General features: G+C 38.0%; 1 pseudogene; it reads right to left on the bottom strand.

Moving 5' to 3' along the window:
* Positions 1-1,575: 1,575 nt before the first annotated feature.
* Positions 1,576-6,764, bottom strand: LOC137943652 (uncharacterized mitochondrial protein AtMg00810-like; annotated as a pseudogene).
* Positions 6,765-7,893: the final 1,129 nt, after the last annotated feature.

Here is a 7,893-nt window from a genome sequence, read left to right as displayed (position 1 = left end):
GATCATGCTGGTATCTTGTTACATTGAAAATTTTGAATTTAAGCCAATTTTTTGTGTCACTTTTAGAGTTGCTGTATCAGGAAAATATCTCACTTTTCCTTGGTTTGAGGGCTGATTACTACATCTCTGTTATTTGGGCTTATTGTTGCATCTATGATGTTTGGTTCAAGTTGGGATCACTACCATTACCTCCCAACTTGAGGGGGAGAAGTAGAAGAAGTACAAGAAAGAGATATTTTACTCCAGATGTTGTGGATAAATTTTATGTGACCAAAATATTCAAGAGAGAGGGAGCACAAATAAAGCTTGTGCATCTAAGAAGAAATTTTTATATCAGATTATTTCATGGGTTCTTTTACAAAGTTTATTATTTGGTTCGTGTTATATGTGTTGGAAGATGGTCGTGTTATATTTAGCTACAACTATTATGTCTCTTTGGGGACCTTATTATTGAAGAAAAGGAGGCCTCATACCATTATCTATTTGTCCCCGTAAAAAAAATGTCAATGGTTGGGATTCCATGATGGAGGAACTTAATACCCCATCAAAATATCAAGTGTCAATGGTTGGGATTCCATTACGAAGGAACTCAATACCCCATCAAAAATATCAAGTGTCAATGGTTGAGATTCCATGATGGAGGAACTTAATACCCCATCAAAAATATCAAGTGTCAATGGTTGGGACACCATGACGGAGGAACTTATTATTACATCTATGTTATACCCCCCTGAATTGGCCAGTTGGGTCTCAAGGAAGAGAGCACCAGCATGAGAGGGAGTGTTGGAAGATCGGAGGACTACCATTTTATACATCATTTGTAGCAAGCTAGGAGTTCTTGATGTTTTCTCACCCCCATATTGAAGGAGAGTGTTGGAAGATAGGGCCCAAGCCCACATGACCAAGGAAGGCCCACATATCTAAGAGTATTATAAGATGGGCTACACGACCAAAGAAGGCCCACAAGATGGGTCCAAGCCCTTAAGAAGTAGGACCCACCATGATTACCATGAGCTGGCATCCTTATCACATAAGTTGGAAGATCAAGAAGGACTCACAAAGGCATCTTTATTTTATAGTCACGTCCTAGAAGAGTTCTAGTTTGAGTTATGTTTGTCTTTTATCTATATTGAGTTATTTAATTATGCTAGGACTTATCTTTAAGTGTTAAAGTTTGGGTGTAATTGGAACAAAGGTAGTTTTATTGTAATTGGACTCTACTACCTTCCTCTATTATAAATAGAGGTTCATGTACTCTGATTATAATAAGTTTTATGAATTCAATGAAGTATTTCTCTTTTCCATAAATTCAACATTAGCCAAAGCTCTTATTTATAGTATTACAATGCCCTGAGGGCTACAACTCAATAGATTAAAAGACATAATCAGACGTATTTACATCTCTATGCCATCCTTATGGAACTTATCATAAATTACCACTTTTCTACTCCTTTGACGTGTGGGCTTCTAGCCTTGAGCTTGTGGGTTTGAGCCCTTCTTCCAATACTCCCCCTCAAGCTGGAGGAGAAAATACATCATAAATACTCAGCTTGCCACATATATAAGATAGATTTTTTATGTAACCGGTTTGGTGAGGATATCAACTACTTGCTCATGAGATGAAGCATATTTAAGAGAGATTATTCCTACTTGAAACTTTTCCCGTATAAAATGACAATCCACCTCAATACGTTTAGTTCTTTCATGGAAGACTGGATTTGACGTAATGTGAATAGTTGCTTGATTATCACAATGTAGGCCCAAGGAGCCTCCTTTATAAAATCCCAATTTGGTAAGAAGAGTTTTTATCCATAAAAGTTCAATTACAGTGTGGGCCATAGCTCAGTATTCTGCTTCAACACTAGATCTTTCAACCACGTTTTGCTTTTTGCTTTTCCATGTGACCAAGTTCCCCCCCAACAAGTGCACAATACCCAGACGTAGATTTTCTATCATCGAGTGATCCAGCCCAATCTAAATCTGAGAAGCCTTCTATATTTAAGTGCCCATGTTTTTTAAATAGCAATCCTCTTTCTAGAGCACTTTTTAGGTATCGTAGTATTCTCTCCAAAGCTTGCCAGTGAGTAATTTTTGGTTTGTGCATGAATTGACTTACCACGCTCACAACATATGATATATCTGGCCTGGTTACTGTTAGATAAATCAATTTTTCCATGAGTCTTTGATATTTTCTAGTGTCAACATCTTCTCCAGTCGTAGCACACAATTTTTCATTCACATCCATAGGTGTATCAATTGGTCTACAACCCTTCATTCATGTTTCTTCAAGAAGATCCAAGGTGTATTTTCTTTGAGACAATACTATCCCATGTTTTGACTGAAGGGCTTCTATACCCAGAAAATATTTGAGCTTGCCCAGATATTTAGTCTTGAACTCTTCACATATCATAATTTTCACTTCTTGTATACTATGAACATCATTCCCGGTCAAGATAATATCATCAACATATACGGCCAATAATATCTTCCCTTTGATAGTATCTTTAACATATACTAAGTGATCAACTGAGAACCGATGAAAGCCAAATTGTAGAAGCACTTATCTGAATTTATCAAACCAAGCCCAAGGGGACTATTTAATCCCATATAAAGATTTCTTTAACTGGCATACGGACTCCCCCTCGACCACATATCCTGATGGTTGGACCATATAAACTTCTTCATGTATATCACCATTTAAAAATGTATTTTTTAAATCAAGTTGATATACAAGCCATGATAAGTTACAGCAATAGATAGGATGATACCTACCGAGTTCAATTTTGCAACTAGAGAGAGTGTCTTCATAATATATCCCATAGCACTGAGTGTAACCTTTTGCAATGAGTCATGCTTGAAGATGAGCAACCAACCCATCTAGGTTGTGTTTCACTGCAAATACCCATTTACAACCAACCAGTCTTTTCCCTTTTGGGAGTGATGCCAATGTCCAGGTTTGATTTTCATATAAGGCATGCATTTCTTCATCCATAGCCGCCTTCCATCCTGGATGCTTCAAGGCCTCCTGATACGTTTGTGGAATGGAAAAAGACAAAAGAGAAGTAAAAAATTGAACACACTCAGAAGATAAGCAATGAGAAGACATAAAATTGGCAATTGGATGAGACGTAGTACAAGAATGGCGTTCCTTTCGTAACACAATAGGTCGAGTATCAAATTCAGGCCCAAACATAGGAGGAGGAGAAAAACTTACCTCGGGTGGATCCGACAACTCCACAGGTGAAAGGACAATCGATGCTTCAGGGGTTGAGTAATATCTCCAGTAAACGTCACGAACGAGCATGGAGTGGTAGGAGGAAATGTAAATCTTGGAGGAGCCTCATGTGAGGAGTAGAAGGAAGTGTCTTCAAAGAAAGTCACATCCCGAGATACCATCAACCTCCGAAGGGTATGATTATAAAAAATATATCCTTTCTGAGTTCGAGAATACCCCAGAGACTGAGGATCAAGTTTACTCTTTTGTGCTGAAGTATCACAAACAAAATATGTGCAACCAAACACTTTAAGAGGAAGAGAAAAAGGATCTTCACCACAAAACAAAACAGAAAACAGAGTTTGATTACTAAGCACTAATGAAGGTAACCTATTGATGAGAAAGCATGCTGTAAGAATAGCATGAAGCCAATAAAAGTAGGGTAAATTCATGGAGTAGAAGAGGCCCCGAGCAACTTCAAGGAGGTGACGATTCTTTCTTTCAGCAACAACATTTTGATGAAGGGTATAGGCACATGATGTTTTATGAACATACCCATTACCTTCACAAAATGATTTAAACTCATTAGACAAATATTCTTTAGCATTATCGGATCTAAGGATTTGAATTTTCTTCCCTAATTGTGTCATTACCATTGCATGAAAGTTTTTAAAAATAGAAAGAATTTATGAATGATCTTTAAATAAAAACAACCAAGTCACTGGGTAAAATCGTCAACAAAAGTAACAAAATATTGAACTTGAGAAATGTTAGAGACCTTTAAAGGTCCCCACACATCAGAGTGTATTAATGCAAATGGAACAACACTGGTAGTTGTAAGATGAGGAGAATATGTACTCCTAATATGCTTACTTAATTGACATGCCTCACAATTGAAAGTAGACAAAGATTTAAGAGATGGAACTAAGGAATGAAGTGACGAGATAGATGGATGACCAAGCCAATTGTACCGAAGTTGAGCCTTGGATGTAGTGGATGAAATAGCAGCTACTGGTGGAAGAGTAAAATAGTATAATCCCCCTTTTTCATGCCTACCACCAATCACCTATTTCGTAGTTAGATCCTGAAATGTACATGAAGATGGTGGTTATAGAGCAATTCAATTGTTTGGTTAATTGACTAACTGAGAGCAAATTTAACAGAAATTGAGGAATAAACAACACATCTTGAAGAGGAATAGATGTGGTAAGGGAGGAGGAACCCTTGCCAAGCACCTTGGTTTAGGAACCATTAGCAATAGTGAATAATTTATGAGGAAGACATGGAGATAATGAATGAAACATGTGTTTGTTACTTGACAAGTGTTCAGAACCCCTGGAGTCAATGATCCAAGAGGAAGGGGTTGAAGAGGAAGAAATCTTACCTGATTCAATGGTAGTGGCAGCAGTATGTCCTGATGGAGTAGAGGATTCCAATAAAGATTTCAACTTCTGAATTGCAGCATAGTCTTCTGCTGTAATAGTCACATTCCCGAAAGGAGAGTCAACCCTTTCCTCCTTTTGCTCAACATTAACTGAGGCTGGATTTTTTGTGGCCCAATCAATCTTGCCATGGAGTTTCCAGCATGAATCCACAAGGTGGTTCTGACCACCACAATAAGTGCACAATCGAGGCTCAATGTAGGAATGAGTTGGACCCGTTCAACCACCCCCATTGCGGCCTCCTCTTGTATTTCTGTTGCGTCCTCAGATTGGGATGATGTACTCCGATTACCAGAGAACATAGTTGATGGAGCATCAATTGGAGAAGAAGGAGATGGATTAGGAATCCATAAACATGTAGCACTAATGTCATCAAATGAGGGAAGAGAAAAGGAACTACGAAGCTGAGTCTTAACGACCTTTAGATAAGGTTTAATATTGGTAAGGCAAATAGCTGCTGCCAGGGCCTCTCATTTTTTTTAATAGAAATGTCGGCCGAGTATTGTTGAGAAATTTTCTATTATTGGAGAAGGACACGAAATTGGGCCAAAAATTCATGAATATTATCTCCTTGTTTGGTAGCCAACATACTTTGGAAAACATCATATACTCTTTGAAAGATGGTGGTACTTGAATAGAGCTTATCACATGTGTCCCAAATATCCTTCGATGTTTCCAAGTGGACCACATTGTTAGCTGTTAATAAGCCAACTGATAACCATATAATCATTTGTAACCCACTTGTGATAGGCTTCATCTTCTTCATCAATCGGAGGGATTTTGATGATATGACTGAAAAGTTCATGAGTACTGAGCACACTCCGTATCGATTGTGACTGTTTGAGGTAATTGGAAAGACCTCTTAGTGGAATTGTAGTAATTCAGAGTATGTCCACTCTTCATATAGAAGTTAGGATCCCATGAGAAGGACTGTAGGTTAATGTGGAAGAAGAAGGAGAGAAGAGAGAGGAGAAAGGAAGGAGAAGGACGTGAGAGAGGAGAGCTTGGATTAAGGGGAGGAGAGAATGCGTCAAGGGAGAAGAAAGGGTGGCTGGACAATTTCTTAAAGAGAAGAGAAGGCTTGAATGCCTTACCTCTTACCTCTTATCCAAAGCTCTTATTTATAGTGTTACAATGCCTTTAGGGCTACAACTCAATATATTAAAAGACATAATCAGACAACATATTTACATCTCTATGCCATCCTTATGGAACATATCATAAATTACCACTTTGTCACTCCTTTGATGTGTAGGCTTCTAGCCTTGAGCTTGTGGGCTTGAGCCTATCTTCCAACATTTCCCTTTAGGGGTGTCTTTAATAAAAAAATGGAGTGATTGATCTACTGAGCTCGGTGAAATCCAACCCGTATCAGTGCTTGACTAAATTTATCAAACCACGCACAAGGAGACTATTTCAGACCATATAGAGACTTCCTCAATCGACATACAGACTCACCCTCAACCAAAAATCCATGTGCTTATTTCATATAAACTTCTTCTTTAATATCCCCATTTAGGAAATTATTTTTTAAATCAAGTCGGTAGACCAGCCAGGAAGAATTAGCGACAAGGGATAACAATATATGTACTGAGTTCAATTTTTTCATTGAAGAGAATGTCTATTCATAATCAATTGCATAACACTAAGTATAGCCTTTGGCAACAAGGCATATCTTAAGGCCAGCAACCGTTCCATCCGAATTATGTTTCATGGTATATACCCAATTACAACCAACAAGTTTCTTGCCTTAAGGAAGAAGAACTATAGCCCATGTCTGATTCTCATATAGTGTTTTGCATGTCTTCTTCCATTGCCACCTTCAATCTTGGATGCCTCAAAGCCTCTTGACTAGACTGTGGTACAGAGATAAAAGAGATAGACAAAATAAATTGACAACATGAAGAAGACAAACCATGGTGAGACACAAAATTAGATATGGGGTAAAAAGTAGAGGGTCTAACACAAGTCCCGGGTTATTTCCTTAAGGTGATAGGCCTAGTATCATAATGTGGTCCAAATGGATCAGGAGTAGGAGGAGATTGACTTACCTCGAACTCCATAGGTGTGGTATCAACCAATGCTTCACGGGGTTGAAGAGTCTCCATTGTACGGGGCTCAACCGATCAAGGAGAGGCTTGTACAGATGAGAAACATGGAGAAGCAATTTTGGCAAAGTAGTTTGAAGTGTCTTCAAAGAAGGTTACATCCCTAGACACTAGTATCCTTCAGAGAGTAGGATTATAACAAACATAAACCTACTGCATTCAAGAGTATTCCAAGAAGATACACTTGATAGATTTAAGATCAAGTTTACTTTTTTGAGGTGATGTAATATGAATTAAACATGTACACCCAAAGACTCGCAAAAGAAACGAAAAAGGTTCATCATTTAAAAATAATAACGAGTATGGGAATTTATGACCGAGGATGAATGAGGGTAGCCTATTAATGAGAAAGCATATAGTAAGTATAACATGTGGCCAGTAGAAATACGATACTTTCATGGAGTATAGTAAGCCACAGGCTACCTCTAGGAGACAGCGGTTCTTCCATTCTTCTACATCATTCTATTGAGGGGTGTAGACACAAGACATCTGATGGATAATGTCATTTTTTGACAAAAGGAATCAAGCTCACTAGAGAGATACTATTTGGCATTATTGGAGCAAAGTACTTGTATTTTCTTACTAAATTGAGTGGCCACCATAGCATGAAGGGATTTTAAAATGGACAAAATTTCAAATGTCTCTTTTAGGAGGAATATCCATGTGACACTAGTAAAATCACCAATAAACGTAATAAAGTACTTAACTTTAGAATTTTTTGAGATACTCTAGTGTCCTCATACATCTATGTGGATCAAGGAAAATGGAGCAACACCATTAAGTTCAGTCTGAGGAGAATATGTGGTCCTCTGGTGTTTGCTCAGTTGATACATTTCGCAGTTCAAAACTAACAAATTTTTAAATGATGGAAAAATATATTGAAGAGATGGTACTGAGGGGTGTCCCAACATATTGTGCCATAATCTTGCCTTGGTTTGCATGGTTAAGACTGCATTTATTTGAGGCAAGTCCAAGTAGTAGAGCCCCCCTTCTTCACGGCCTCCAGCAATCACCTACTTTGTTGTTAGATCTTGAAACACACAAGAAGAGGGTGAGAAGGTGATGGAGTAATTAAAATGTTTAGTAAGTTGGCTGAAAGACATAGGTTCAAGGGAAAAATAGGAAAAAA

Source organism: Aristolochia californica, unplaced genomic scaffold (assembly GCF_029961685.1).
Source record: "Aristolochia californica isolate CCGP_79_NKW_82.1479 unplaced genomic scaffold, dmAriCali1.0.hap1 SCAF_11, whole genome shotgun sequence".
Classification (NCBI taxonomy): domain Eukaryota; kingdom Viridiplantae; phylum Streptophyta; class Magnoliopsida; order Piperales; family Aristolochiaceae; genus Aristolochia; species Aristolochia californica.
This window is presented reverse-complemented; position numbering and strand designations above follow the sequence as displayed.